Source organism: Megalobrama amblycephala, linkage group LG15 (genome assembly GCF_018812025.1).
Source record: "Megalobrama amblycephala isolate DHTTF-2021 linkage group LG15, ASM1881202v1, whole genome shotgun sequence".
In the NCBI taxonomy this organism is placed as follows: Eukaryota; Metazoa; Chordata; class Actinopteri; order Cypriniformes; family Xenocyprididae; genus Megalobrama; species Megalobrama amblycephala.
In genome coordinates this window covers 9,151,473-9,175,399 of record NC_063058.1, presented here as the reverse complement: position 1 = coordinate 9,175,399, position 23,927 = coordinate 9,151,473, and the positions used below count along the sequence as shown (strand labels likewise).

The 23,927-nt window shown below is 38.1% G+C and overlaps 1 protein-coding gene across 9 annotated transcripts in view; it reads left to right on the top strand.

Annotated features, from left to right (window-relative positions):
* Positions 1–10,245: 10,245 nt before the first annotated feature.
* The window catches only part of LOC125247827, a 363,538-nt gene continuing 349,856 nt past the window's right edge, over positions 10,246–23,927 (top strand). For 6 of the 9 annotated variants that reach the window (XR_007180189.1, XR_007180190.1, XR_007180188.1 and 3 more), the window contains exon 1: positions 10,246–10,363. The gene's annotated coding sequence lies outside the window, so the exon portion shown is untranslated. The remainder of the gene's footprint in view (positions 10,364–23,927) is intronic. The other 3 variants (XM_048159327.1, XM_048159331.1, XM_048159333.1) reach the window with 3 other exon arrangements.

Sequence of the window (23,927 nt, the reverse complement as noted above, 5' to 3'; positions counted from 1 at the left end):
GTCAGGCTGTATAGTTCCTAGTTCTGGCCTCCTCCTGAGGGAGTTGTTAGGCCATATGCCCATTATTTTTCATGTAGCTGCTTTTGGAGACATTGGTGACCTAATATTCGCCATTTGTAGGTTTATTGGTGTTAAGCGCTATATAAATAAAGGTGACTTACTGAGTGCATCACCTGTTAGATTGCATACTTATGATGGTATAGAACGACTTTTTAAGAAAAGATGGTTTCTATTAGCTCCCTTTTTGTGGTCTTGTTAACAGCTATATTGCATATAACTTTGAGTGTAGGCTCTTATGGTTAAATGGCCTCCTTCTAGTTAGCAATTGTATTTCTAACAAGTGCTGTTAGCTGGTCATAGTTGCTCACATAGTTTCACGAGCTGAAGCCACATGTCATGGGAACGGTAGGCCCCTACAGGCCTCCTTTCTAGTTCACATGTTGGCACAGTCTGTGTTTTACTCTGCAAACAGGCTGAACGCCACTTGTTGCTGACATTGTAGGCCCCACATGGCCTCCTTTGTTAGCTGACCTGTTGGCAAGATACCTGAGAGTCCAATACCATCATCGGCCACGCCCCACCTCTGTTGAGTAGGCCTTAAGCAGACCTCTCGTGGAGTATGTGGTGTAATATGCATTTCCTTTTAGTAACTAAATCTTGAATGCATGGCCTGATGGTTGGTATGATTATGGTCGCCACTAGCTGATGCCACGTGTTTACTAGGGTTGGCCCTATGGGCCTATTGTGCAGCATGTTGGAGTTCAGTTATGTACTCCTCGCATCTGAGAGTAAAAAGGTGCTTTTAACGAGTACTCTTCTGAGTGGTTGACCTCTCAAAGGTGAGTTTTTGTGGTAAAACCTTGAAGTTTGGTTTTAACTACATCAACCTCCTTGAGTCTGGGTTCTACTCTAGTCAAGCTAAATAGCTACCTAGTATCTAGGTTGGTTCTATTTTTTGCTCCTAGAACCCTAATGGTCAAACGCTGCCACGAGCTGATGCCACGTGTCTGCTGAGGTCATAGGCCAGTCAAAGGCCTTCCTTAGCGCGTGTTGGCGTACGTTGTACTCCTCTTGCTTTAAAGAGTAAAAAGGTTCTTTTACCAAGTACACTGCCCGTTGGATTGTGTTAGGTAGATTGTCATGTGGGCACTTTACAGTTTATCTACTGTTACTAAGTCATATGTAACCTGCGCCCAGCAAGACAGGTGCCTGTCCTTACAGGCCACCATTGAATGTCCTTCTAATGTGGCAAAATGTTTTTCGTATATTATTATTTGCCCACAGTTTGGTCTACCTGTTAGGATGAGCTTTGTACTTCCCTGCCAGGGTTGTTTGTGTAATAGTGCTTAGCTTCCTAAGCTGATCATGGGTGGTAGGCCTCCTTGAGGCCTCCTCCTGAGGTTCAGCCCCAGGCTGGTTTGTGCTCCCCTGTATCAGGGTTTCTAGTGCGCAGCCTCCTCAGTGCAAATAATCAAGCGCTGAGTAGACCTAGAATGAGCAGATTATACTCCCCTCAATACGAGGATTTATAGCACTCAGCTGAGTTCTGCTCTCCAGGATGCTAGTCCTTACGTGGCCACTAGACTAACGCCGTATGTTTTACAGGTATTAGGCCCTCTGGGCCACCTTTTGAACATGCTGGTGTAGTGTTGTCACGATACCAAAATTTTGACTTCGATACGATACCCAACTTAAATATAGAGATGTTCCGATACCCCTTTTCCATTCCCGATACCGATTCCGATACCTGAGCTCAGGGTATCGGCCGATACCGAGTACCGATCCGATACCTGGGTGTGTATCTGTATATATATATATATACTACTAGCCCTGTATGAATTGATAGAATTATTTATGGTGTGCTTCAGACTTATCCCTTAATAAAACAAGAACAAAAACATACAGTGAACTAGAGTATTTTTATTATCTGACGACATACATTTGTCAGTTATATTATTTATTTATTTTAAGTGAAAAAGAACTTCAAATGCAGCCACAAATCTAACACTGTAAACTGAAAAAGGTATATTAGTTTTACAATATAACTATAAAAACAGTGCAACAAATAAATCTAGGAATATAATTATATAAGAAAATAATCTCTTTAAAACTTGAAGTCCAGAAACAATTTTGTTAAATAAAAATCTCACGTTTTCGACGACTGACAGCAGCTGGTCATCCAGAACAATAAACCCGACAATTTTGTCGGTTATCTTTATTTGTCTTTTGAAAACGTTTCTCTTTGTTTGAATGAAGCTGGCACGCCTCATCCTTCTCCATCTTAAGTGCGTCAAACGCCTGAATCGCTCAATTCGCACCGCGTCATTCACGCGAATCTCGCCGCAGGAAGTCAATTCGCGTTTAAATCACTCGCGCTTATCGCTTCATTCGCGTCTGGTGTGAACGCAGCATTAGCATTTATGTAACCATCGTGTTGCGCGGGGTGACGCGTCTTCAAATGCTTTATTAAGTTATTTGTGTTAAAGTTGCCAATACTTGTGCCACTCGAAATTGCAACATTGCATATGAGACATGTCGCCGTTTTACTGGTCTGAAATACTGCCAAACAGCAGACATACTGCTAGCGCGTTTTCACTTCTCCGCTGCTCTAAACAGTGGTTGCTTGTGGCAACACAGCACAACTTCCTGTGTTTGCATTCTGAGCTGCGAAGAAGAATTGATTTCCGATTTGCTGCGTTAAGCAAAGATAGCGGGCACAACTAGGTATTGTTTAAGAAAATGGTATCGGATCGGTACGTGAGTTTAAATACTCGCCGATACCGATGCCAGAAATTTTTGTGGTATCGGTGGTATTTCCGATACTAGTATCGGAATCGGAACAACCCTACTTAAATATCACGATACCGATACTTAAACGATACTATGGCAAAAACCTAAAACAGCAGGAAAAGTAAATAAATAACAAATGACAGAACTTCTTTCTTCACCAGTGTGCAGGCTGATAATTCTGGATTTGAGCTTCAATGCCATGAAGTTAGAGTTAGATTCAATATATTTTTTTTATTATTATTTTCATGCTCAATAAAATTGTAAATTATTTGCTGTTACACTTTTTTATACATTTTAGGTGTTTTTGACAGTAAGATTATTGTAAAAATTATATTACTGTAAATAATTAGAGCAATGGTATTAAAGCATAAATTGGTTTAAAATAACTGTATATACCCTTCACATATTTATATATTTTTAAATTAATTTTATTTTTGTAACCAGATATATCACTTATTAAACTTAGACTCAATAATACACCTCTTTGCGGAGATCTGCTTGCACGAGTAAAATAAATAAAAAAACACTCATTTAATGTTTGAGAGCATAAACATAATGCTGGTATCACACTAACCTGTCACTCTTTAAATTCTTTGTACAAATTGGGAAGTTTGACAGCAAGATGCTTTTGACTCCCTTCGCTTGCGTTATTTTGATGTCCGTGGGCTTGCCCTGACTGTCGGTAATGTAAGCAAAATAATGCCATATTTCGCTTCGTGCATCTGCTTTCTCAACAATTTGTGGACGGTCTGCAAGAGCACCTGTATTTACAACCATACCTCTCGTTTCGTCACCATAAAAGCCGTTGCGCAGTTGAGAGGAATAAACACGCACTCAATGTGCCTCAGAAGCAGCGCGCTGCACGCACACTGCCCCCTGCTGTCGCACTTTAGGAAATACAGCTGGCACTCAAAGTACCGGTACTAATAAAATGAAGAACCGGACCGTTTTTAAAAGCAGGGTATCGCGATACCTTTCTAGTACCGGTATATCGTGCAACACTATGCTGGTGTATGTAATAGTGTACTCCTCTCGCGGTGAGAATTACATTTACAGTACATTTCTGGTTGGCCAGGGCCCCAGGCGATAATTTAACCTCTTTATGGTACGGTTAGTTGTCCTTCCTGGTGCTGGAAACACTTCCACGAGCTGACGCCACATGTCTCTTGAGGTCATAGGCCCATCTTTGGGGCCTTCTTTAGTGCGTGATGGCGTATGTTGTACTCCTCTTGCTTTAAAGAGTAAAAAGGGTTCCTTTTACCGAGTACACTGCTTGTTGGATTGTGTTAGGTAGACTGTTATGTGGGCACCTCACAGTCTCATTTGCTGTATACTGAGGTCATGTTTCTTTCTTCCAGCGAGATAAGTGTTCAAGGTGGCCTTCGCAGGCCACCATTGAATGTCTTACTGTTGTGACAAAGTACTCTGGCTTATGTGAGTCTTATTCCACATAGAATTACTATCATGATGCAGGCCCTTTCTGTCCTCCATGGTTATGTGCCCACAGTATGGTCTACCTGTTAGGTCGAGCTTTGCACTTTCCTGCTAGGGTTGTCTGTGTAATAGTGCTTAGCTCCCTAAGCTAATCATTAGGTGAAGGCTTCCATGAGGCCTCCCATTGAGGATCAGCCCCAGGCTGGTTTGTGCTCCCTTCTATCAGGGTTCTCTAGTGCACAGCCTCCTTGGTGCAAATTATCAAGCGCTGAGTAGATCCTAGGATGAGCGGATTATATGTCCCCTCAATACGAGGGTTTATAGCACTCCAGGATGCCCATCTCTATGCGTGGGTTTGAGTTGTTCCTGCCCTTTTGCAGTCACTTTTACCCACTCCCTTCTGTGAAGGATGCGTTTTTGAGATTCTGTGTTCAGACAGGGATTGGCCAAGACTAAGCTTGTCTTACGTTAGACCAGGTCGGCCTCCCTGGTGGCATTGGAGGTGACTTTGTTCCCCTCTAGTGACTGGTCGGGGTTCCCTTCGGTTCCCTGGCCTCATTCCCTAGAAGAGACCACTTTGTCTACGGAAAAGTTGGTCTCAGATGCTCTAGCGGCCTTATTAGGCTTTCTCTCTCTTTAGAGGAAGGCCTTCTGTAGGCTCAGCTTGGGCTGTTGGCCATAGGGAATGCCGTCACTGACAGTCTGGTGTGACCTGAGGGTGAGTTGCTAAGCGTTTCCTTTGAAATTGATCGACGGTTGTCAGCCATATTTTTTGGCATGCACTCTCCTCAAGCATGGCGGCATGGGTATATCGTTCTGCAAATGCAGAGTGAGTTCCCTTTCGAAAGGGAAAGTCTCAGGTTACTTATGTAACCATAGTTCCCTGAGAACCAGGGACTGGAACCTGGTTCTCAGGGAACTATGGTTACATACGTAACCTGAGACGTTTTGTGAAATTATGCTACATTAGACATCTGCACAAAACAAAAATTGTAGACGGACTGAAAGAAAATGCAGATTCATTCTCTGTCAGTAGGTGGCACTTATGGAAAAGCAGCAATGTAGCGTTTCCTTGGTTATCGCTGTACACTAAGCAGCGCTGCTATTGTAAACAACTTTATATGGAGATAAAAAGGAAAAGAAAATGCCATCGAAACACTTTTGAAGACAGTCAGTTCCCTTCAGAGATACATTCATATAAATTCAATATTTATATTTTTCTTCCCATATTTCGCGAACAGTGAGCTTGTGCCTCGTACAATATTTTTGGCACATCTGTGTTCTCCTCTTTGCGTCTGTATTCAGTGTGTGCCTGTTTTAACATCCTGTTTACAGACTTCCACAAATTTCCACACAAATTACAGTCTGGGAAATGATTGCAAAGCAGTTTGTTTGCAAGTCCAGAATAGAGATTGGCCAAAATAAAACTAAAAGCCGTTTGGATTTATGGCTGGTGGACCATGCATCTCTATTTTTTATTATTGTTCAAATCATCCCCCGGGCCGGATTGGACACCTTTTGTGGGCTGTATGTTTGACACCTCTAAGCTAAATTGTTGTAAAAAAAAAAAAATAGTCACACTTGTGTTGTTCGCGGTCAAACATGACCCCCATTGGAAATGAATGGGAAATATGCAAAAATACGAAAATACAGAAAATTGTGTGTACAATCTACAAATCATCCACGATGCAGAAAAACATCAAAAATATAAAATATCAAGAGTGCAAAATTGTGCAGACCCCCCACAGACACACATGTATGAACTGGTGTGACTGTAACACAAAGCAAGTTTTTGCAAATGCATGAAATAAAATCAATAATTCAGCCACAATGCAGTAAAAACACAGAAACCAAGGAAAGGGGTTACACTCTAAAACAGCAAGAGTACAAAACAGACACACACATTCACACACACACACACACACACACACACACACACACACACACACACACACCCCACACAACACACTATTATAACACTCACAAATTAACTTGTGTGGCTGTAACCACAGGGCTCAACGCTAAGGATTTTTTCTACTGGCCCAGTCGGGCCAGTGGTTAAAATTTTTACTTACCCTGCCAAAATTTTCACTGGCCCCACAATAAAAAAAGTAAGGTAAAAGAAAAGAAAATGGGCCTAAAATAAGCCTAGTTATTGTTTTTGTTGTTTTTGATACTTGCTACTAGATCAACTAAATTTTAAATATTGTTAGAAATAGAGGTTGACCGATATATCGGTCGGCCAATATATCGGGCCGATATTTGTCTTTTTTTAATATATCGGCATCGGCCGATATCCGTGTTTAGTAGCGCCGATTTAAAGCCAGGCACGTCCGCGGGCAGCCCTGTGTTATTTTTCACAGCGCATCACCGCATAACTGAGGTGCTGTGAGGATAATAAAAGATTAGACTATCAGCTCCTCTTTGAAAATGTTTTAAACATTTTAAAACAAGCTGTTTAATACTATTCTTCTCATTTGTTTCACTATATGTACGGGCCACAAGATAAATAATGGAATAAATTAAGACAGTTATATAGGCTACTGTTATCAGCATGTTATGTTGAAATTCGTCTCTGAGGGAAAATGCTCCGTTACTGCAGCGTCAGGCAGCTCCGTCACTTTTACTTTCACTTTGAATACTGACCGAGGTTTATCTTTTACCGGCATAACTCTTCCGCCAAATTTGCACGTTGCTTCTTGTGTGATATCCATTGGCTCCCCTTCTTGGTTGAAACTTTCGGCTCGTGGGGGGGCCGTGCGGATTTGCGCTACGCCACTGCGCAGAAGTGTACGATATTTGTTCGGAAGCATGGTTTGATGCAGACAATAGCCGGGTTTCCATCCAATTTTGCATTAATGAAAATTCAGCTCAAGAATATGCGCATCTGCGTGCGTTTCCATCAACTGTGTAATAAAAATGGACATCAGACTAATAAAGTGATATGTTCCGACCAATGCCGCACAATTATCCTCATTAAACCTGTCTAACGTTAACCGTCAAGAATGTCAGAAATCAGTAAGAGTTTAGAACTGTTCATGCATACAAGGCTGTGCAACTTGAAAACGTTTTTAATTGATTTTTATTTATAAAGTTGTATTTATTTTATTTAAATGTTTATTTAAGTTTACATTTATGTTCCAACAAAATTCTGCTTGATAAATGCTCTAAAAATTATGTAAATGATTGACAGATTTTGTTTATATTAGCCTACCTGTTTTATATATTTAATACTTGGTCAGTTTATTGATTTGTTTGGTTAAGTTTGGATAAATATTTTATTTTAATACAGTGCAGTGCACAAAAAGATTAAGATTCGAGAGACGGTTCAAGTCAGTGTTCAATAAATAATGTTAAGTTTAGAAATGTTGTGCATCCACTTATTATTACTGTGACATTTTAGCATGCAAATGAAGGGGAAAACTTCAAGATATCGGCCCTAAAAATCGGCAGCACATATCGGCCATCGGCTGACCCTGACCTCTAAAAATCGGCATCGGCATCGGCTATAGAAAAACCTATATCGGTCGATCTCTAGTTAGAAATGTAAATACAGCAAGTAATAAATGGGAACGAATAATTAAATTACAAGTAATAGCACAAATAAATACAACAGAATAAACATAAATGAAATAAACAGTGCTTTTCAGGTTTTTATGTAGGCTTAAACAGGAGATTTTCATGTACAGAAATTGTAATCTAATGTATAACTATATATTAAACTTTATTAAAATTAATCAATCAAGAGCAGTTACAGATGGATAAATAATGTTTTGAAATGTTGAAAATATGAAACCTTAAATATTGTTATTTGAAATTATTTAAAAAATGAACACACTTTAAATGTGAAATTAAACCCGCCAGTAGGTGGCAGCGAGTCCCTGTTAATGAGCGAGTCATTGAGATTCAAACCCACTCATTGAGAGACTTTGTTTGGAACTATTTTTGTTGGTGAAATAGAGCGAAACAAGCCATTTGGTGTCTAAAATGTAAGTCGCTTAATATAAACTGCTTGTTTATTAAACTGTACATTGCATAAAATATCACATTTGTAACCATACGTATATTTGGATAATATATAGTATATTTGGTGCTCTTCGTGAAATATTGGTTAACTATATTAAATTATATAAATATAAATTACATACAGGGCCATTTTTGCCCCTTATCTTGAATTCTGCGGGCATTCTAAATGCATTTTAATAGACTAAATCACACAGTGAAATGTGCACTCTGTACACTAGTCTAACCTACTAAACTACGTCATGTAGTGTATGCGTGCACTCAATGGGGGTGTTTTTGTTTGGTTTTTGTAAAGTGAGGGACATACTCTATAATGTCAGATCGTTAAATCAACAGTTACGATATCATAGACAATATCGCTCACCCTACAGCACTGACCCGATCGGGCAAGTGACAGTTCCGTCTACTGTCCCGAGTATCGTTCACGCTGGCCCCAGGCCATCGGGCAGTCCTTATTGTCGAGCTCTGAACCATATGGCAAAATTGAGCCAGAAGACTTCAAATAAGAGTTTGAAATCAGGTTGATTAACCTCTGATAAAGCATTCCTGTTCATTTTTGTTGAATTTTGATGTTAAGTGTAACAAAGGGTGCGTTCACACTTGTCATGTTTGGTTCAATTAAAATGAACCCTGGTGCGATTGCTCGGTTAGTGCGGTTCATTTGAACATGTGAATGCTGCCATCCGAACCCTGGTGTGCACCAAACAAGCGGACCGAGACCACTGAAAAGATGGGTCTCGGTCCGCTTCCAAATGAACTCTGGTGCAGTTCGAATGATATATGAACGCAACATGAACCAAAAACAGGAAGACGAGACCCTATAAAGGACAGAATCCTCACGCATGTCAGTTTTTCTTGTCATAGTCATGAGTTTGCCCATCACAAGCATCAGATGCGCGTCTCCACGCAGCAGATTGTTTGTGTGTGTGACGGATGGATTTCCGCCACTGTTTTAACTACTTTACACATTTTATAAGCTCTTCACGAGTTCCCAGCTGGCCAAAATACCATCATATGCAGGCTACGCACACACAACGAGCACATTTATCTCAGCACACAGCATTGTTTTGGATGTTCGGTAAGTTCCGTCTCAAAATAGGCAATACGTCATAAAATCTGACCAATCACGTTGTGAATGTATTCCTATGCCTTAAGGTTCGGTATCTTTTGGTTCGGTGATAAAATTGCCAATCTGAACGCTAATCGGACCAGGACTAAATGTTTTTTTCCCTTCTTTGGTCTGGAACAAATGAACCAAAGTCTGAATGCACCCAAAATGTCTTTCTCTGTGTTCTCTCCTAAACAAACAACCAAAAAAAAATCTAAGTTGTCTTTGAGAATGTCTAAATATATATCCAAATCCACAACTTAATAAAAGTAAGTATTTGTGCCTAAAAACAACTAGAGAATTTATAAGCCTTTTTATAGTGCTATATAGGAATCTAGTGGTTACACCACAGCATTACAGATATTTTCTTTAATTATTCCCATGAGATGGCACTAATGTGCCTTCAAAAATTGGATTTTAAAGGCATTGTCTCCATTTTAACATGAAATACTGCTTTAATTGAAAAGTAATAAAAAATTGATTTTTTTTTTGTATTTTCAGTGTGGGAAAAAAATGATCAAAATTAATGATCATAATTATTAATAATTAATGATTGCATAAATATTAATTTGTACCAAGAAATACAAAATCAAAAAGAAAAAAATATTATTGAACAAAATATATTACATTGATTTTACCGAAAATAAAAAGTTACATTTCGGGTGTTCCGTCACTTTTGACAGCGAACAACAACGTGTGACCCCCAAATTAATTATACCAGAGGGTTAATTTATGCAGTATTAAAAAGTGCAATTAATCATGCCTCTGTTTTTAATTTTTTTTCTTAAAATTTATAAAATTTAAAAGCATATCTTTAACTACACATTGTCATTTAAAGGTGGGGTATGTATTTTTCAACAACGCTGTTGGACATTATTGATGTTTGAAATCAACTCAAACAATCCCACCTCTCTCTTCAGTGCTCCGCCTCCAAAACTCACCCTCCAATCCTTACCACCCTTCTCCGAGTCGGTCTCAACCCTGGCCCGTCCGCTGCTGGAAAGCAAGGTGAGTGCACTGACAATGATGCCAAACACCGCATTTCTCTAGCGGTCATCAGTGTGCAGTGGTTTACCTGCAAAACTCTCACTGGCCACTGTTACACACGCAATGCGAGAGTGGATGTCTGTTTATCACAGCTGACGTGCAACAAAATGCTTCAGTGCTAGTGTTAGCATTAGCAAACCCAGCTCACAACACGAAAGAATTATTCCGCTCCCGTGGTATACAGAGCTGAAGTGTGGACTCACTTTGGCTTCAGCTATAAAGAAGCCACTAAGGAAATCGACAAGAGTCATTTTGTTTGCAAAATAAGCCAAGTTAAAATCCAATACTCAGGAAATGCATTGAATCTGAGAGCTCGCTTAACATCCTGACATCATCAGCGCTGCTGAGAAGCATTTTGATAGAACATGTGATATGTACTGCACGTTTTACTCTCAGTAACAAAATAAACACACAACCAAATTGACAGCGGTGGCAGCAGAAAGAAAGCATCTAATCATAGCTATGTGGATATGGTTGCACCAGCTCTGCAGTTCAGTACTTTAAATAGCACTTTATACATTAGACTGCTTTAAAGCAAACAGCTTTACAGTATTAAATATAAACAAACAGTCATTCAGTCATGGAATGGACTATGCACTTTCTGTTGTTAAAAAGTTTAGAAATTAAAAACTGCTATACTGTGAACCTTTAAAACATATACACACAAAGAATCCTGCAGTCACTTTACTATTTTCCCTTTACTTAGACTGCGCACAACACTGATTAGTGATATAAATGCAGATGATACTGTATTTATTAAATAAAATAAAGTTGCTTGTCAGGTTTTATGCATATGGTTGTGTGTTCTTTATGACCGTTCTTAAATGAGATCTTTCTAAAACAAAAAAAAAACAAAACAAGAAATATCGCAATATATCACCTTTCTTACATATCGTATCATAACCCCTGTATCGTGATACGTATTGTATCGCCAGATTCTTGGCAATACACAGCCCTAATGTGAAGCGGAATTAAAGAAGCCTCCGTGTCTGTTTTCAGGCCTTCCCGCTTAGCTCTCTCCAGCACTGGAAAGCTTTTCTAATATTAACACTGGTATTAAAGTGCTTGCCCAGTCATAAACCTTCATTCCAGTGATATTCTTTAGAGCTGTTTTGTATTGTCTCATCATCTCTCTTTCTGCGTTTTTAAAAAAAAAAAATTTAATTTATTTTTTATCAAATCTTCCTCTTGCTCATTCTGTCTCCTCTGTCTCCTACACTAACTTCCAAACAGTGTTGATAAAAAAATACATAACCCACCTTTAAACAGCCATTAATGGTATCGATTTAATTTTCATGAATCTTCTACTCATAACTTCATTGAAATTATTGAAATCTTGTGGTTTGTTGAGTCAGATTTTGATTTAGTAGTGCTCTGACTTATGCAGTGAGTTAATTTAATGTATGATTCATTAGAATGATTCAAACCATTAGTTTGTCTTAAGGCCTGTGCATACCAAGAAGGATAACTACAGGTGCTGGTCATATAATTAGAATATCATCAAAAAGTTAATTTTTTTTATTGTAAATTATTTTTAAAAATGAAACTTGTAAAGTTTTAAAAATGAAAATGTAAAGTAAAACATTTCAAAAGTTTTTTTTTTTTTTAATTTTGATGATTAGAGCATACTAAGAGCTCATGAAAGTCCAAAATCCAGTATCTCAAAATATTAGAATATTTCCTAAGATCAATCAAAAAATGGATTTTCAAAACAGAAAAGTTCAAGTTCTTTAAAGTATGTTCATTTGTACACTCAATACTTGGTCGGCAGCACATATTACAGCAAATGACTTGCTCCTAGCACAAATTACAGCATCAGTGAAGTGTGGCATGAAAGTGATCAGCCTGTGGCACTGCTGAGGCACTATTGTGCCTTCAGATCATCTGTATATTGTTGGATCGACTGTTTCTCATCTTTCTCTTGAAAATATCCCATAGATTCAGGTCAGGCATGTTGGCTGGCCAATAAAGCACAGTAATATCATGGTCAGTAAACCATTTGGAAGTGGTTTTTGCACTGTGGGCAGGTGCTAAAGTCCTGCTGGAAAAGGAAATCAGCATCTCCATAAAGCTTGTCAGCAGATGGAAGCATAAAGTGCTCCAAAATCTCCTGGAAGATGGCTGCATTGACTTTGCACTTGATAAAACACAATGGACCAACACCAGCAGACGTCACGGCCCCACCAAATCATTAATGACTTCAGAAACCTCATACTAGACTTCAAGCAGCTTGGATTCTGTGCCTTTCCAGTCTTCCTTCAGATGCTTCTGACGTTGTTTCTGTTTCAGAAGTGGCTTGGTAGTCCTTTTCCTGAAGATGTCTGAGTGTGGTGACTCTTGATGCGCTGACTCCGGCTTCATTCTACTCATTGCGAAGCTCTCCCAAGTGTTTGAATCGGCTTTACTTGACAGTATTCTCAAGCTTGCGGTCATCCCTGTTGCTTGTGCACCTTTGCCTACCCAATTTCTTCCTTCTAGTCAACTTTGCATTTAATATGCTTTGATACATCACTCTGTAAACAGCCACCCCATTCAGTAATGACCTTCTGTGACTTACTCTCTTTGTGGAGGGTGTAAATGATTGTCTCCTGGACCATTGCCAAAAGTCAGCAGTCTTCCCCATTAGTGTGGTTTCAAAGAACGAGATACCGGGAATTTATACTGTAGGGATGGACATTTAATGAAACTCAAATGTAAATATTCTAATATTTTGAGATACTGGACTTTGGACTTTCAGATTTTGATTTTGGACTTTCATTAGCTGTACGCTCTAATCAACAAATTAAAAAAAAAAAAAAAAAACTTTTGAAATGTTTTAATTTACATGTAGGGAATCTAGAATAAATGAAAGTTTCATTTTTTAAAAATAATTTACAATAAAAAAATTAACTTTTTCACGATATTCTAATTATATGACCAGCACCTGTATAATGATGACTATATTAGCGTCCACACCACTCCGCACACGCTGTCGTTTTGTCATCTGCCACGAATCCAGGATGGATTCTAATTGACTCTCAATGTTTTTATCTTTCATCAGGAAAAAAATCATTCTGAAAGTGATTGCAACGATATCTTTCCTCTGTGCCGTTATCATTATAGTTGTGGTGTGGAGTCACAACTATAATGACATTTAGAATGATTTTTAAAACTATATTTTTATTCTTGTAGTCCGTGGTGTGAACGGGCCTTTAGTCATTACATTAAAGGAACTGGCTTAAAAGTGTCAGTTGTTCCTGAATCTGACTACACTGGTGTTATTTGTTATTGATTCACTGAAAAGAACTGATTCATAAGATTCATTTGCTCACAAATCTATATGCTGGTCATGCTGTATGCATTTTTTTGCTTTTGTTTTTTTGTTTTTTTTTAATAGAAAGATGTTGATTCAGTGTGTTCATTTAATTAATAATATGTTAGTGATTCAAACCATGGCTTTTTGTGTTGTTTTAAGGAATTCATTAAATGATCTGGCTTATAAGAGTTTATGAATCTCTATGCCTTTCATGCTGTATGTTTGCTTTTTATTTATTTATTTATTTTTGTGGAGCTCGCTGGAACAACTTAATAGCAAGAGGTGTTTTCTTGCCATATTATGTCTTATGTCATAGTAAGTCAAATTGTTCATTAAATATTAAAAAAAATCTAAGTTTTTCACTCAAACTCAACAGTCATACAATTTTCTGGACTTCCTAGGTCGATAATTGCAAAAAAATGATTAAATTTTTTTTATATTTGGTTGGCTACATTTTTAAATGTTTGTGACCAAATGTGTCCAAAAGCCTATAATTCATAAATGAAACCTCAGAACTAAACTAATATGTGATTCTAAAGAAGCATGCAAAATTTAATGCAGATCGGGTGATAGGTGGCGCTTTAAATGTTATAAAGTTGAAAGATTTGTTATGTTGAATTATAGCAAATGTTGGTCTTTCCCTATTCAATTTAATCACAGCTTTATTTGCATTAGTGGAATTTGCTGTGCTGCAGCCATGTAAACTGGCTTGCTTAAAAATGGCAGTTTATAAATCATTTGAGTGGAAATTACCTGTATAAATTGTAAAGTGTGCTAAGGTTAGGCCTCAAGAACATAAAAAACACGAAACTCTACAGCAGTTAGAGCAGCACTAGATCAGGTCAGTAAATATGAGATGAACCAACAGATCAACTACTGTGTTGTGCTTTTGAATTTCTACAGCGAATCTAATTGTGCAAGAAAGAACAAAAATTTGGCCCTAGTTGAGTCTGTGCAGCTGCCTCTAGGACAGTCAACCGTTACATCAGGCTTTGTTAATAGGCGTTGCTAGACTAGACAAAAGCAGTGTCATTGAGCTAGAGAATCAAATTTAAACATCACTGTCAGCATTTTAGTATCAAACCACCATGTTCACATGACTCAGAGCAAGACTTCAAAATCAGGAACAGCTTCAAGTGCAAATGAGCATGTCAACATTTCATCAAACAAACTAAAGCAAACCGCAAAATCCCCTTTGACAATAAATGACTGACAGAATGGACTGTTTCCTATTGTTTTAAAGAGTCCAAAATGTGGTCACAAGACCCTCTTTCCGGTGATGTCAGTGGCTCGTCTGAAAATCTAAACAACTCTTCTAATGCAAACAGCCTTTTGCTGCTATTGCACATTGATTTAAAACAAACGAGAATGGCAAAAAGGAAAAGGGTGGAAAAGGACAAATCAAAGTGAATGGGGGTTGTTTATGTGCTTGCTAAAATTCATTAAACTTCTAAACCGTTAACACAAAAAATGTGACTTAAAAGGAATAGTCCACCCCAAAAATTTGAATTGTCATTATTTATTCAAACTCCTCTTCTGTGGAATACAAAAGATGAATTTCTGAATGTTATACTGGTCACATTTTTCAATATAATTACAGTGAAAGGGGACTGGGTCTCTCAAGCCTAAAAAATGAGGCTAAAAGCATCGTTAAAGTGGTCCAAATGAGTTGTGGGACAAACAAATCAAAATTGTACTTAATTATATACTGAAAATCTATATCTAATATTCACCTTAGCACTTTTTGTCGACTTAATGAGGAAGCAATGATGTCTGGTTCATCAATGAATCATTCTTTTGATTCAGAACATTTCAATGAATCACAAAACCAGTCTGAATTATATATTCACGAATCTCACATTTACCCCACCGACTCTATGATCCAGTCACAGTCATATTCATAGTTCATGAATCACACTGACCTCTTTTGTGCTGTTTTTGTATCCTTTTTAAAGTTTGACAGCTTCTGTCCCGATTTATTTTCATTATATTGAAATGAACAGCCAGAATTGTCATGATTCCTGTCTTGTGTTCCGCTTTCTTAAGGACTCGAAGTGTTTTCTGTTCCTGTTGTTTCTGTGCTCAGTTCCTGTTTGCTTTGTCCCTTGTTAGCTCCTATAGTTACCATGATTAGTTCTCACTTGTTGTTTCTTAGCCCTCGTTTCCTTGTGTATGTTTATTTAGTTTTAGTTACCTCTGTGTTTCAGTTGTGTTTTGTCGGTCGTTGTTTAGCTGTGACTGTTTCTGATATGAGTGTCTAGTTATGTGTTCACATGTTGCTGCTCTTCTCCCTTTGTGGATTATGTTCCTTATTCATTCGTGTGGTTTATAGTCTTCAGTGCTGTGGTGGCAGGCCTATTTCCACAGGGGGATGGGGCACGGGTGATTTTCCATGGACCACGCCCCCTTCTCCCTGGTGGTTGCACTCCGCATTGAAAAGTTCAAAGCACAAAGGGAAGATATATTGATGCTTATCATTGATGCAACAGTTTATTGAGCCCTTTTCTTTTAACAGTTTTAAATTTCAGTTACGATGCGCATGATGAACAATTCATAGTCTTTTCTACTCCTGTGTTTTGATCTAACAGACATGTGGTAGCAAGTAACATGAAACAATTATCTCCAGCAAGGTAAAGTCTTTTTATGCAAAACCATAGACCTTTATCTACAAATAAAGTATAAAGGAACATTGATTTTGGAGTATTGTTTTAAAATCCTCCATTCATAACAGTAGTTGGATTTTCTGGCTTTATAGATGCCACATATGCTCGAGTTTCCTCTCTGTACATACATAGCTGGCATATATAACTAAACTATCGTACTGTAATTGTTCCCAGCATCTTTCTCTTGCTGCTTTACTATTACAATGTTGTAGATCTGGCCTCTGGTTTGTTTTACAGCTCTAAATACATCCCCATACAGCCACCTCAAAGTATGCAACATGATGGCATTATGACGGATTACCCAGCAAACCCTGTCATACACAAACCCGCAGCTCAACCCTTGCACCTCTGCTCGTTTATTTTCATACTGGGAAGTGGAAATGCATTTCATCACTTTTCAAAACCATAATATATTGATGTAGGGGTGTGTGATATTGACAGAAAGCAATGTTTCGATATTTTCTGGGATTTTGTTGATCACAACGGTGGTCAGTTCACAGCAGAGGCAAAAATAATGAACTTTACCTTTATGAGGCAATCAATACTTGATTTCCAGGGGAGTATTTTGACCCTTATTAGATTTATGCACCATCTTTTATCTCAAATTCGTAGGTTTAATCAAGAATTAAATTAGAATAATTACACTAATCAAATGAAATCAATATGAAGTGGATAATAATATATAATGTACTGAAGGTAACAAGGTTGCGCTGTTGAGGCTGGATAATAATGGGTAATAGTGGATAATAATATATAATGTACTGAAGGTAACAAGGTTGCGCAATTGACACTTTCAATGCCCAGAAAGCTACTAAAGACATTTTTAAAACAGTTCATATGAGTATAGTGGTTCAACCATAATGTTATGAAGCGACGAGAATACTTTTTGTGCACCAAAAAACAAAATAACAACTTAATTCAACAATAACTAGTCATGGGCAATTTCAAAACATCGCTTCATGAAGCTTCAAAGCTTTACAAATCTTTTGTTTCTAATCAGTGGTTTGGAGCGTGTATCAAGTCATGTGATTTCAGTAAACAAGAGGCTTCATTACGTCATAAGTGTTTCGAATTTCAATGGTTCACCACTGGGGGGGGTGTGATTTTGGCAGTTGATAAGTGCTCCGAACCACTGATTCAAAACAAAAGATTCATGAGGGTGAGTAATTAATGACTTGAAAATTGTAATGAGAATTTTTGGGTGAACTAACCCTTTAAGCAACCTCACATGACCAAGAGTGCTGTTTTCCTGAATACCATCACAATTGAAAATGTGACACATTTCATACAACAGTTCAGTAAACAAGTAGTTAATATTAAGTCACTTGTAATTTTGATGCAGTATTGACTGTTTTTGTTTTGCTTCATCTGCAAAAATAGTTCCAAACAAAGATCACACCAGAACCATAGTGCATCTCGAGCAGGGTTGGAATACATAACGGAATACATGTAATGGCGTTACGTAATTAGAATAAAATCCAGTAACTGTAATTCGTTACAGTTACGTCAAAAGACATAGTAATCAGATTACAGGTACATTTTGAAAAAAGGGGGGATACTATCAGGATTACAATCGTTTCATTTAAAACTAAATAAATAATTATTTTGCCATAATAAAACATATTAAGCGCTGCTTGATTGTACAGTATTTCCTGGTTCTGTTGCCAATGATGACTCACGTGAGCCACACATTGGTGTATGCGCCTACAGTCTCCTCAGACGCAGATTGAATCACTGCTGCTAGTTGAAATGATGCTGCCCGCGGGGGAAAAACGCTTTCAATTCATGGAAATTTCGCTGCTATTTTGTTTTCAAAGAAGAAAATGCAAACAACATGGTTGTACAGTGTAAACTCTGCCTTATAGCTACAAAAACACTTTCTTTATCAAAGGACTAAAAAATAATCTGTAATACCATACTGCAGCCACTAGATGTCTGAATAGCCCTTTACATTATATATATTGTTCCTGATTCATTCAGGAACAAAGCATGTGAATCATTGATTTGTTCAAAAAATGCTGACTCATTCAGATTCAGGACCGAAACACCTGTGTTGCTCAGAAATGCACAGTGGTTCTGTATTAATATTAATACTAACGTTAATATTATTATTAACATCTTGTTTATTTAACTGTAATTTAACTGTATAAAATCAGTATCACATTAGCATTTGCACATCGTACTGATATTCGGTGCTTGCGTAATATTGCTTAACTATATCATATCGGACAAAAACTCATATAGGGGCATTTTTGCCACCATATATTGAATTTTGGGGTCATTCTAACTGCTATCTTACTGTAGCCTATTCATGTTTTTTTTTTTTTTGCAAAGTGAGTTACACTCAATGTCAGCTTCGACATTATCAGCAATTACGATATTTTCGTATGCTTACACATATTTCACACCTGAGCTGACATTTATTTTTGCATTTTGTGTAATGTCCGCTCATATAGAACTGACTGCAATGATGCTAGAAGGATGTTAATATGCAGTTCTTATAATATTCTAAGTGCTTTTTAGCATGTGGTTCTGGGCGTTCTGGATTGTTGCTAGCTCATTACTTATCGGCCCACTGTCAAGATATTCAGGTCTCTAGATATGACTCTAGCCTCTCCATTGTAACTCTATGGGATTCTTACTCTAGTTTGTCCTCTCTTGCCCCTTTTCTTGTCGTATCTTCATCTCTTTTCTCATTGTTTTTCTTTGATAACACTGTTGCATGCACTTGAGCCAGGCCAAATCGAAGTGCACAGCAGAACTTCCTCTTCAGCAGACTAGACAATTGATAAATGATGTGGGCTGTCCAGCTGGTTTCTTTCCAGATGGAATCAAACAGCTGAGGAACATGGGATTTGCAGCCTGGCTGTAATGACTTTTAACAATAATGTCTGCCCTGACTGATGATACACTGGTGCCCAGATGGAAGCCTCTGACAAAACCCTGCTGGCCAGAACTGACCTCAAAACATGCTCTGACTGTCTGCCGCTGTCCATATCTCAAGTTGTCTTCTTTTTCCTCTCAACATTCTCTTCATATTCTGGTCTTCCACCTTCCCACAGGACAGTTTTGTTGCTCATAGATGATCTTTTATCTCAGAATACTTGTATTGGCAAAATTGCAAAAAAAAAAAAAAAAAAAAAAAAATTCAAAATTTAGTAGTATGTTTGTTTTTACATATGGACTTTTGGTAACACTGTATTTTACAGTGCCTTAGTTACATGTTACTACAAAATAGATTTTTTCTTTAATGTGATCTGACAGATCGCTGAATCAGAATTTCGACCTTGGAAAGAGATTGTATGAAACAGCTGGAGAACAATCGTCACAGAATCCTTATATTTTTTACTTGACCTGTTGTCTACATGAGAAAGAATGGAAGGAGCTAAAATGAAATTCAAGACCACCCATATAATTGCATGTGAAGAGCTGCCTTTCACCAAATTGACCTCTCAGATATTACTAATGAAGAAAAATAAATTGTGTGTGTGCAAGACATATGACAAAGTTTTTTAGGATGCATTAGGAGGGAAGCCAAACTATACTCATTTGCCAAGCGATGCTGATATTATGGTCTGTGACACTGGTTCAGATTCTGTGTAAAGAACAATTCTTTGTGACGTATTGTAGTTCTCAAGTTTGAGAAGCATTTCAGTTCCTACTTTAAAGGGGTGGTTGATTATGATTTCACTTTTTTAACTTTAGTTATTGTGTAATGTGGCTGTTTGAGCATAAACAAGGACTACAACAAACGACAGGTAGGGACTACAACAAGCTTCTTCCCGGGTTAGTGACATCACTAACTCTAAAATTTACATAAATAGGGCCCTATGAAATCCGTTTTATTTTTTTCAAAATTCCGTTTTTTCCGTTTTAATTTTTCTGGATTTGTTTTTTTTTTCCATTTTAAGTTTTTTGGACTTGATTTTAATGGTTAAATAAAATTTTAATAATAAAAAAGAATGTCTAATTAATTGAATTTTTAAAAACGTCTAGGTTACGTATGTAACCCTCGTTCCCTGAAGGAGGGAACGGAGACATTACGTCAGAGACTGATGAAATGGGGTCTCACCCGAGAGCCCAATCACCTTCGAGTGTTAACAAAACGAGCCAATGATACGAAGAGTATCTTGGTCTGCGGAATTTGCATGCGCAAGCTTCGCCCCACTCTGTGGGTATATACATACGTAACCTAGACGTTCCCTTTCAGTCGGTCACTTTGACGTTACGTCAGAGACTGACGAAATGGGGTCCCTACTAAAACGCCACAATAGCTGTCTTCCAGTGAACAGTCTGAGAATAGTACCTTGCCGTGAAAGTATGATAGAAGGACCATACACACAAAGCACACTGGGTAGCATACCCGAGGAGTATGCTAACAGGCTGCCTACTCGTGGAGGACTTACAGAAATACCCGCATAGCGGTGATAACTGAGGTAACCAACCTGAGGGGTGGAATTACACGTCAGAATAGCAAGTGGCTTGCTAGGGGAAGACGCATGCTCCAAGGAGACTTAAAGTGGAATACACACGTGGGATTACCCGCAGGGAATCACAACACATGGAACACCTAGTCTAACATAAGGGCTGACAGAGGGGCAGCACGCAAATGTAGACATCGACAGTGCTGGAGGGACCCAGGGTTCTAATAAGGAACTTACTGAGAGAGAGCGAACGCATCCAATCTGTAGAGTGGAATGGCGCAGCAAGCGAATGACACCGAGCGGATCCAGCTACTGGCCCGAAGGGGTGAGTATACGAGAGGATAACGGCTCTACACGGAGATTATAAAACCTCACAAATGTGTTAGGTGTCGCCCAGCCAGCAGCTCTACAAATATCTGTCAGCGAGACGCCACGCTCCAACGCCCAAGAGGAGGCAACACTCCTGGTTGAGTGAGCCCTCACTCTCAGAGGGCATGGCAGGTCTTGAGCCTGGTATGCTAAGACAATAGCATCCACTAACCAGTGGGCTAGCCTCTGCTTGGAGACAGCCTTGGAGAGCACATACTGGACAGAGCAGTGCCAGGGCTGGGTCTGCCTCCTCTAGGGGCAGCGCTTGCAAGTTCACCACCTGATCCCTGAACGGAGTGGTGGGAACTTTGGGCACATAACCGAGCCGGGGTCTCAAGATAACGTGAGAGTCATCCGGCCCGAATTCTAGGCATGCTTCGTCAACAGAGAAAGCCTGTAGGTCCCCAACCCTCTTAACACTCTGAGGTCTGAGGGTATCGCCGGCAATACCACTGTGTTTTTTTTCTTATCAGTGTGAAAGAGACTCAAAATACTCCGTCAATGTTGCAGATACAATTAAGAGTTATACACCATTTTAATCTGTGGAATATCTTCTTTCATTTGTGTACACTCAGAGTAAAAACAAAATGTTGTGCTTTTTGTAAAATAAAGAAAACTAACATGATGCGTGATCTCTCGTCTCTCTCTGAACGAAGTCCAATCTGATAGTTCTTAGAAAATGAACTGTAACTTAGTGAATACTAATGACAAAAAAATTACACTTATGTCTAAAAAAAACATTAAGATGTCAGGTTTTAAAACATATCAGTCAAATCGAAAACAAACCTTCTGTGTTTATGTAATCTGTATGAAAAGAGAGCCATGTCAGAAGTCTGTGATTCAGCTCATTATCCGCTAATGCGGCCACGCCCACGGAGCCAGCGCTATTCAGACGCAAATTCAGTCAATACATGCATTCGTCATCTCAATCGTGTATTTATTGTCTTCAAAAGTGTTTTGAATAGCCATATTTAGCGATCTCTTGCCTCTGTTAGTTCCTTGATTGTCACATGATATGCCTCTTCTTTTACTGAGGCATTTGTGGACAAAAGGGGCAGAGCGCCCTCCGGCTCAAGTATGAATTAAAAACACAGCATCCAGCGCTCATAATGATGACAATAAATATAGAATAATAAATATTACTCCTATATTATGTGTATGCTTTTAAGAATATTAAGAAATTATGGTCAATATAAGATTTTAAGAGTCAAAATGTGAAGCTTGAGTCTTAGATCTTTTTAATGATGTATAGTTTGTCAACTGCACATCAACATTTAGGCTCTATAATATAACAAATATAGTAGCCTATATGAAATGCCCTAGAGGTAGGAATGTTCAGACGCTTTGCATCACAGAAATACATTATATTTTAAAGTATATTAAAATAGAAAACCATTATTTGGTTAGAGACTTGAGACTTCTTTTAAAAACATTATAATGGCAATGTGTTTAATCTTTTGACTGGTAGTGTAATTTAACATAGGCCTATACAACATTTTCTTCATATCATGTGCAATAATACGTGCATGCGTGAGATCACAAAAATAATGTTTTTTTTTTTGGTCCTGAGTGGACTTTAACACTCTGAGGTCTGAAAACGCGCCGGCGCGTTTTGCAGGTTTTTTTTCACATTGCAGCAAAACAGACTTAAAATACTCCGTCATTTTTTGTCATAGAGACATAAGTAATATATCAATTGAAACTATAGAATATCTTCTTTTATTTGTATACACTCAGAGTAAAAACACAATGTTGTGCTTTTTGTAAAATAAAGAAAACTAACATGATGCGTGATTTCTCCTCTCCCTCTGAACGAAGTCCAATCTGATAGTTCTCAGAAAATGAACTGTAACTTAGTGAATACTAATCACAGAAAAATTAAACTTATGTCTAAAAAAACGTTAAGATGTCAGGTTTTAAATCATGTAAGTCAAATCGAAAACAAACCTTCTGTGTTTATGTAATCTGTATGAAAAGAGAGCCATGTCAGAAGTCCGAGATTCAGCTCATTATCTGCTAATGCGGCCACGCCCACGGAGCCAGCGCTATTCAGACGCAAATTCAGAGGCAATACATGCATTCATCGCTTCAATCGTGTATTTATTGTCTTGAAAAGTGTTTATCTGGATGTAAAAGTCATGGTTAGGGAGCTCTAGAAGACATGCAGTTAGTTCCTGTTTTCTTTTCTTCTACAGATGAATTTTAGATGAGTTTTTGTTTCTTTAGCGCCCTCCGGCTGCAGTATGAATTGGAAACTCCATTCATGGAATAGCCTCTTCTTCTTTTAGATGAATTTGTGGACTAAAAATGCACAGAGAGCGCCCTCCGACTTCAAGGATGAATTGAAAACACCAGCGCTCATAGTAAAGACAATGAATATTAAATAAATATAACTTCTCTGTATAGAAAATTGACATAAGCATATGAGAATCCAACATTTCTCCAAATGTGCATACTTTTAAACTAAAAGCCTATATTCAGACTCTTTGCATCACAGAAATACATTATATTTTAAAGTATAATATAAAACCATTACTTTATATTGTAATAATATTTTTCTGTATGTTTCATATATCATGATGAGCTTGAGACATCACAGAAGGTTTTTTTCACAGCCTACCTGACTGAAATGCCTCATTAATATGCAAGTCATTTCAGCTCATTACTATCCAATTCTTTTGTCTTCTCAGGTGAGAATGGCCCATTTTTCAGTGGTGATTCACACCTCCATGCATACTGTGTTTCTTGGCAAAAAGTGTCTTACAAAAACTAAA